This window comes from Octopus bimaculoides, chromosome 30, assembly GCF_001194135.2.
Source record: "Octopus bimaculoides isolate UCB-OBI-ISO-001 chromosome 30, ASM119413v2, whole genome shotgun sequence".
Taxonomy (NCBI): Eukaryota; Metazoa; Mollusca; class Cephalopoda; order Octopoda; family Octopodidae; genus Octopus; species Octopus bimaculoides.
In genome coordinates this window covers 2,483,085-2,492,596 of record NC_069010.1, presented here as the reverse complement: position 1 = coordinate 2,492,596, position 9,512 = coordinate 2,483,085, and the positions used below count along the sequence as shown (strand labels likewise).

The 9,512-nt window shown below is 36.5% G+C and overlaps 1 protein-coding gene across 6 annotated transcripts in view; it reads right to left on the bottom strand.

The window, feature by feature from the left end:
- The window catches only part of LOC106879945 (uncharacterized), a 93,318-nt gene that overhangs the window by 34,751 nt on the left and 49,055 nt on the right, over nt 1-9,512 (bottom strand). The window lies entirely within an intron of this gene.

The following is a 9,512-nucleotide window of genomic DNA, read 5'->3' as shown; positions in this document are numbered from 1 at the left end:
AGCCTCCAGCTTGGACCCTGGGCATCCCTACAAAGATAATATTATTATAAATGACATGATAACCATCCAATTTACATGACCCCTGTAAAAATCAAGCCAGGAAAAAAAAAACGGTGTGAGACACAAAAATGAAGTTGAGGGTGACGATAACGACAACAAATGGTATGTAGTTTTTCACAGTTAGCTGCTAATGAACCTATCGAAAGAATAAAGGACTCACTGAAAGGAAATGAAACCAAGTCTTATTTATTTGGAGGTTTATTTTTTTTTTTTTTTTACTTTTTCTTTCTTTTTGTAAATTTTTCAGGTATTTTCAAGCAAGACAGTTCCCATTAAGGTAGATACCACTATGTCATCTACAAGAGAACATCTTTAAACATAGATAACGGGTAGTTTTATGTATTTAAAGTATAGTCTTTCCAAATTACAAAAGATTTACAACTTCCTAAGAGACAGCCTGTTGAGACAAAAAAAAAACAATGTTAAAAAAGGGGAAGGTTATATAATTTTTGAAAGAACTTGCCTGCAACGAACAGAAATTTGAAATCATTTTACAAGACATTTTTGATGAGAAATCTCATTCTCAGTATTTATTAACGTTTGGTCCAGTTTTAATAAGCTAGCGGGTGTCAATGTCAGCCAGTCCCAGTAACACTAAAGAAAAATCATTTTGGAAAACAAACTGACCTGGTGGTCAATTGATTAGTTTTATTATAGAAGGACATCCCCTAGTTACTCATTGGATTATTATCATCATCATTAATCAAGATGGTCAAGCAATTTTAACGATGAACATTAAAAATAATCCTAATACTTACCAAGTAAAAAAAAAAATTTTAAAACACCTGAAATGAAAGCGTAGTATGCATGTGTGTACCTATAGATGTGGATGTGTGTGTAATGTCAAGAAATTCAAAGTACATCAACACTATGCACATTATCTCTATGCATGAGAGTTTATAGACATCTGTATTATATACAGGCACCTCCGGCATTACGCAAGTGTTGCATTCCTCAAAATACCGCCATAACAAGGAATCCCAATATGCCAAAAATACTTCTCTACTGGCTTCCATGTTGTGTAACATTTAATATGGAAGTCAATGGGAAAATACACTTTGCATTTTGGGATTCCACATTACAAGACTGAGAAATGCAGTGATTCTGTAACACAGGTGATGCCTATGTATTATATACATATATTATATAATATATATACACACACACACACGTGTATATATAAATATATATTATATATATTATATATGTATGTATTCACTCACATACATACATACATACATACATACATACACAAACTTACATGAAATTTTTTTACCAGAAAAACAAATAAAACTGCATAACATATCAATGAGAAAACACTGGTGTATGCATACATACAGAATGATGCATGCATACACACACAGAAATACAAATGTACACACCTACATATGTATACACACATACATAAAATAAAATCGAGTTTTAAGTGAAAAGACGAATTCATGTCCAGATTACTTTTCTTTTGTTTCTGAATATTACTTCATCCTAACACCATTGTCATCATTATCTGGTATATCTAGAACTCCATTATCTAATGTGCCCATCCAGGTTTTAAGGCAGTAAAGTATACTATGAAAGAGACTTATGGCTGCTATATCTAGCAGATCAAAGTTTACCCATTTGTTCATAGTACCAAAGAGTTCATTTGTTTTTAAATCTATTTTTCCAGGTTAGCATGGATTCATATGTTATTGAGGTGTTGTTTTACAGCCAGACGGCCTTCTTGTTGCTAACTCTTCTCTGTTTTTCAAGTAAAAGATCTCTTATTCAAAGCATCTTCAAAAATGAAGACCTAGCAAATGATTTCTTGACAGGGAAATGACAACAAGCCTCACCACATGCAGCTCAGTGGATTTTCCTGAAAAACATGCAGGATGTAAACATTCATACAGCTATAAAAAAAATCATGCTAAAACTGACCGTGCCATGTAAAGAGCACTCAGCTACCCACACTGCTGAGTGGTTGGTGTTTGGAAGGACATCCAGCTGTAGAAACCATGCCAAAACTGACCTTGCCCATGCTAGTACCACGTAAAAAGCACAGAGTCCACTCTGTGGTGTGGTTGGTGTTAGGAAGGGCATCCAACCATAAAATTTCTGCCAAAACGGACACAGTAGCCTAGGCTAGTTTTTCTAACTGGCCAGCTCCTGTCAACCATCCTATCCATGCATGCATAGAAGACGGACTTTAAACGATGATAATATATATACACACACACACACATATATATATATATATATATATATATATACATATAGAGCTCCAGCCGATCTCTCCTACTCACAATTCTAAAATGAGAGTAGTTATTGTAGCTTGTCTATAGCAAGAAACCTGTTCTGCTCTAGCTCATTCTTCCATATTTTAACCCCTCATCTTGTATAAAACTGGCTCTTTGGGTTTTGCAAGCTGCATGGTGACCTCACTAATACTGGTGCCACAAAAAAAAAAAAAAAAAAAAAGGTTGATGTTAGGAGGGACATCCAGCCATAGAAACCATGCAAAAACAAGCACTAGGGCACAATGTAGTCCTTGGACTCATTGGGTTCTGTCAAACAGTTCAATTTATGCCAGCAGGAACAAGGATTAAATGATGATAATGGGTTTTGTAAATTTTCCATCTACTAAATTCACTCACAAGACACTAGTTAATAGTTCATACATATTGCCCTCCAATTTTCAAACCAAAAGAGTAAGCAACTCTCCTCAAAAGAATATGTGTAGATAGTGTATCTTCTCTCACAAATGTTTATACATCAGTAAGAGAGAGTGCTGGGAAAATACACAGAAGATTTCACTCCTACACCACTCACATAACTTGGTCAGTGTTTACATAACCTATCACCAGGTTGGTCATCATGCCTTCTGACTTTGGGAAAATTATCCAGAGATGCCTCGGCAGTGGAGGCTAACAATATAGTGAGAAAAATTAGGTTAAAACCATACTGCTAACAAAGAGCAAAATCATTAACGTTTAAGATAATCATTGTCAAGAAAAGCGAGGGAAGAGAAAACTCCAAAACCCCTGAGCATGCAGTGAGGATTATATCTCATCTTTGGCAAGCCAGGTGTCAATTCCAGACACATTTTAATCTTATTCAACTTTGTCAGCCTTACTTGTATTGCATCAGATCCTAAAAAGACTGACTAAGACAAAGATTTTCAATGAAAAAAAAAAAAAAACAATCATTCAGTTATGGGTAACGTAAAAATAAGGGGGGGGGGAATTCCCTATGTTTATGAAAAATAAGTAGTTGCATTTTGCTTGCTCCTTCCTCAACCATCCAAGGAAAAGACAGAAGCATCAATACGACCCCAGTCATCATACACAACGCAAGCTGGAGAATCTCAGCATGCTCCTACAAGTCCTCAAATTTCAGAGACAGTTGTAGCCAAGTTAAACCAACCACAGTACCAAGGCTGGTGCCCTATACTGTAAGTTCAGCAATACTGAGTATATGTACAACACTGTACTTTTTGGTGAAATTTTATGCGTATTCACTAACTTGCACAATCCTAGTAGCAGTATAATCATCATCATCTTGCATTAGTTCAGGTTTCTTTGCGTTTTCAGTTGAAATCCCACCATGCATTACTTAGGTAATGGACATAATCTGTTGCCTGGTTTACCACCACCACCACCACCAGGAAAATTTGATATCTTTTGGCAGTCTACTTATTTGCAAGCATCCACACTGGGTATTTGGTTTGAGGATGCCCTCTTCTTCATTATCTCAGAGACCATGTAAAGAGCCATGGTCATATATCATTTAAATATGTGAGATACATAAAGTTTCATATTCTCTCCTGCAACCTTTCAGCCTCAAAATAAAACAAGTTTCATTTTGAGCCTGAAAGACTGCAGGATAATACATGATTACCAAACTAACAAAGCATGAAACTTATAATTGTTCACACTGAAATCCTGTGTCTTTTAAATGATATTTAGCTGTTCTTGGATAGAGTACTTCTTCTTTTGTTGATCCCACCAATCACAGATCAGTACATGTATAGTTTATAGATTAGACAGGTATGCTCTATACAGAATACACTTCGTAGTGCTCAAGAGATTTGAACTTGAGCAGGTAGAGGAGTAAATGTAAGGACAAGCAAGTTAGGCAAGTCGATTTACATAGAATATTAAATACATTTAATACAAAAAAATGTACATATGTATGCATGTAAATTAATCCAACTTACACAGAATATAAATGATATCAGGAGTTAAATGGGTTGAGTTTTACAAGTTTGACAGTTGTTTCTTGAGGTTTAGTGGTCCGAATAATGGTAGTTATTTGGTTCCATTATTGGATAATACTGCCTCCATCTTCAGGGGAGAATTTTACATTTGAGGCGTTGACAGGATGGAATAAATATATATATATATATATATATATATATATATAATGATGCAGCATGAAGTTTTGTCAGTGAGCAGGTCGCACTTTCAAAGCAACGAAAATATTTTGACACGCATTAAATTTAAATGTTGATGTGAAACAGTTTTTTGTGTGTTCTTAAATGGATTACAAACAGCTTCCACACTGCAATTGTTTTTGTTTCAACACACAGTTTCTGATCAAGTCACTTACTATGCAAGTACATCTCCCTATATATATATACATATATCCCTTCCCAATGCTAATGTTAATGGTTAAATGGTTGGAAATAAAATAGACTACTCATCTCTAAGGTAATATACCAATATTGCCTTGGAGGACTAAATAAGGTTACAAAAAAATAATTCAGAAAATGCAAATCAAGTTGAAAAATAAATTTTCTCCAATAAATATCTAATTAAAACATGCCAAACTAATGGAATATATTGTATTTGGATAACATGTTTTATAGCTAAGCTTTTTATCTCACTGACAGGGGAAATGCATCAAACTAATGTAGTACATGCTAGAATTTACAAATAGCTATTTAAATTTACTGAACAAATCTGTACTATCTTAGCAAATTCATTACACAAAATGGGAGGAAAAATATCAAAGTATAGTCTTACAAAGTGATTCATCTTTATCATCATCATTGTTTTTAGTGTATACTTTTCCATGGTTGCATCAGTTAAATAAGAAGACTATGTTGAAGCAGAGTTTTCTGTGACGAAATGCCCTCTCTGACGCTAACCCTCACCAGTTTCCAAACAAGGAAATATTTCCCTCAGTTTGTCAAACAATGAACAGACCAGACATAGTTATGAGGTGAACTGGAAACAGACAACACTGAATGGACCTTTTGTTTACAAGCAATTCACCCAAACTTGTGCACACATACATATACCCGCAAACATGACTGAGTTCCTCAATTTCTATCGGCCAATTTCCCTCACAAGGTATTGGTTGACTCACAGCTACAGTGCAAGACACCAGCCAACTGTATACAAGCGGTGGAACCAAACCCCTCATCATACGACTCCAAAAGTGAACATCTTGACCACACAATTCAAGCAAATATGTCTTACATGCAAAACATTCATGTAAGCATCGGTTTTTATAACATTAAAAACAATTCAAAACAGCCATCTCATAATTCTACACATATATACTTGCATATACGAAGTCTGATCAATAAATATCTGGATTGTTGCCACAGTCACGAAGCTGAAGCATGCAGAGTGAAGCCGCTTGGCAAAGATTGACCTTGAACTCTGCTGTGCATGCGCACTAAGTTTTAACACTCTAGCTCACTTCTGCTGTTTACAGCAGTGCTTGGAAGGAAGGAGTGTAGTGTGTGACCGTCGTATTTGCCATGACAGAGAAAGTTGTCATGGCAATAACTGGTCAGAGGCCTACGCAAAGTTGCAGAAAGTGCATGGAGAGGAGTGAATGAGCTGCACACAAGTGTACGAGTTGTTCAGATGTTTCCAAGATGGCCGAAAAATGGACAATATGGACAAATGTTCTGGGAGAACTGCAACCAGCAGAACTGAGAAAAAACATTGCAGATGGACATGCAGCTGTGAGGGGAAATCATCAATTCCCTATCCATGAATTATCCGAGGATGTGCAGATTAGTTACCGTTCAGTTCAGCCCATTTATCACTGAAAACCAAAAAGACAATCAGGTTTCACTTGCACAAGATCTCCTTGATTGTGTCAAGAATGACAAAAAGTTTTTAAAAACTTTGCGTAGGTCTCTGAGCAGGTATTGCCAAGCTTTTGGAAAAATTTAATGCAGATTCTCTACTCAACTCTGTCATGGTCAGTGCAATGATCACACACTACACACCTTCCTTCCAAGCACTGCAGTAAACAGTGAACGTGAGCTAGAATGTTAAAACTCAGTGCCCATGCACAGCAGAGTTCAAGGTCAATCTGTGCCAAGTGGTTTCACTTTGTATGATTTAGCTTCGTTATTATAACAGTCCAGATACTTATTCATCAGACCACGTACACACACATACACAAAATTGTTGGCATCAGCTGAGTGGATTTGAAAATATTTTCACCGGCAAAAGTTGTTTGGCAGGTGAATGTCCTTTCTAAAGCCAATCATCCACACAAATTAGTTTTTTGCAAGTAAATCAAATTGAAAAAACAAATCTATTGAAACACCTAAACTGCTATGTGATTCTCCTACCTTTATCCAAACAATTTTTGTTTACTTCATGGATGGTTGCATTGCAGATTCATCCTCTAGTGAACACATAACCACACAGAGAGTCTCAAACTACTGATTCTTTGCTTTATGAGATCAACAACATATATAAAGAGGTGTACCTATATGCATAAACGTTAAAATACTCCATACTTTGCATGTGCATGTTTAATTATGTAACTTGGTATCTACTTCAAACTACATGATTAAGGTGATTAAATACCAGTGATCCTCAGTGGACCAAAAACAGAGTTATGAATAGTAGCAACAGGTCATGGAATATATATGATGTCAACTACATTATAATGTTCTCATTGCATCATAGCTGAACAATGGTTACCAGTGAAAAATTTTTGGTTACCAGTGAAAATTTTTTTGGCTATGATGCCAAGTAAATATTAGCTCTGGCATGTTAACAATCAATGCTATGATATGCAATACACCATGTGGAATTTCTCTGTTAAACAGAGGCAGTGCTTCTTGGCTCCATTCCTGAAATGCAATGTTATGACTACGATTTCCCATAACATCACCGTTCTCTAAACTTTGGTAAACATGATACACTGCTTATTTTAAACATATGTGATTAAAAGAAAAAAAACAGAAGACAACAATTACATAGTAAATTGTAGATATAGTAGTACCTTACAAGGACAGTGCTTAAAGATACAACTTCCTTTATTTAGTATAGAACTCGATGTATGGAAACCATCTACAAAAACAAGAAAGCCAAGCCAACAGGGGATCCTTTAATGCAGCTGTTCAACCTGCTAGAAACAAAAGCCCAAACCTGAAATTAACACTATTTAGAATACATGGTCACATTGAATAAGCTGAAGTAGTCACAACTGGAATGCCTTTAATCATAGGTCAGCTCAAACAGAGGGAGAGGAGCTAGTCAACAGCAAGTGAGGACCATTGCCGAGAAGGACCTGGCTAAAGTCATGCTAAATAGACTGCTCCAGTCAATATCAGAAAACATCACATCAAAGATACTGTGTAGCTTCCACAGAGACAGAGACACAATTGACATAATTGTCAAGAAACATGCAGAGAAAGAGAGCAACATCAGGGTCTCTCCATTGCATTTGTATGTCTAATCAAACAGGGAATTTGTATAAGATGTTTTTAGACAATCTGCTTCCCCTCTCAAATTTCTGAATCTCCTCACCCAGTTCCATGCAGGGATGAAGGCTCGTGTAAAAACAGGAGTTAAGTAAGGCGATGTGCTGGATCCTGTACTATTTCTCTCCCTTGTCCGTGTGATTACACTGTCACACTAAATGCTGGAAAAGACAGGAAACAACCCAGAAACCTAGGTCTGTGAGTATCACGAAGGCTAGAGATGGGAGCAATGACCTCCATTGCTCACACTATATGGACACAAACTGTGTGTCAATAGCCAGCTGGAAGAGATGTCTTCCTAGGGCTAAACAACAACAACATCGTCCTTGTATAGGACTGCCACATTCTGTTGGCAAATAAACTTTACTATTCAGTACTGTTACTGCATATCTCTCACCCAGAGATTTAAAACTAGCTGTTTTTCTCTTTACAAGAATCACTATTAAATGGAAACCTTTTCAACATTAGACCACTGCAGGTCACCATCAAACTCAAACCTGAACAGATCATTGCCTTGAAGTATTTTGAAGACTGAATTCTGGTAGTCCATACTCTTGCAGACTGACAGCCAGAGCCAGACAGTTAATGTAATGCCCTTAGCTGAGGTCATCTGAATCATTTCAAAGGCTCAGCAAGTCATTCAAAACAACCATCTCAGACTCCTTATCAAGGCTCTCATCTACTAGGCAATGTGTATTCCAGTTTTCAGTTTGGGTACAAGACATGGACCCAATTCCAGAGGCCTTTAACATCAAGTGTCTCCAGAAGGTCCTTCCAGATAGCTGGCACATTATATGTACAAACACAACCACCATCGAAAAACAGCAACCAAGAATCCACATCACATAGGCACCAACAAATATGGTTAGAACATGTAGTGATAATGTTCCCTAGTAAGATCTTCCACTGCCAGCTATATCATAGTTAGTACTTGGCTATACAACCAACAAAGTGATTGAAAGATCAGCTGAATACCACTTTAAACAGAGAAACAACAGCCATTACAAAGAAGACCATGACTTAATGTCCACCCTGGTGATTCTACTGCTGGTAAGGGGACTGAAGAATATGGAAGAGAAATGCCTTTAACGAAAAGAAGCATTTCCAATCAAACATTTACAAGTGAGACTTGTAATCAAAACTATGTATCAAAGACTGGGTTGTACAGTCACTGAAGGACACACAAATGAAAAAGGTAGTCATCACTCAATTCAATGGACAACCATAAGAAAATCTGTATATGCATGTGCATGGGTATGAGGAGGGGGTGCACGCACACACACACACACACAATATTAAGGATTAAGAATTTGCAAATATATAACTTACATACACAGAAATGAGAAGGAATACAGCCTATGGTTAGGTCACTATGTTATTGTTCATAAGGGCATGGGTTTGATTCCCAATCAGGAAGGCACATGTGCCTTTAGACAAGTCACTTCAGATTACTGCAGTCAACACAGGTGGCAACAATGATGCTGACTGGGTGCTCTGTCAATTCTAATAGTCAAACAGACAGAGCAATTGTGGCGTTGTTAATGATTTAATGTTACAACTAAAAAGCTTTAGATATGAAAAAGAATACATGCAACAGTGGACTTCTGTATATTTCATCTTTATGCATGCATGCACACATACACACACGCAATCAAGTTCAATTTCAAGATGCTCTCAAAGGAGATGGTGAATGCTTATATATGTATATATATATATATATATATAT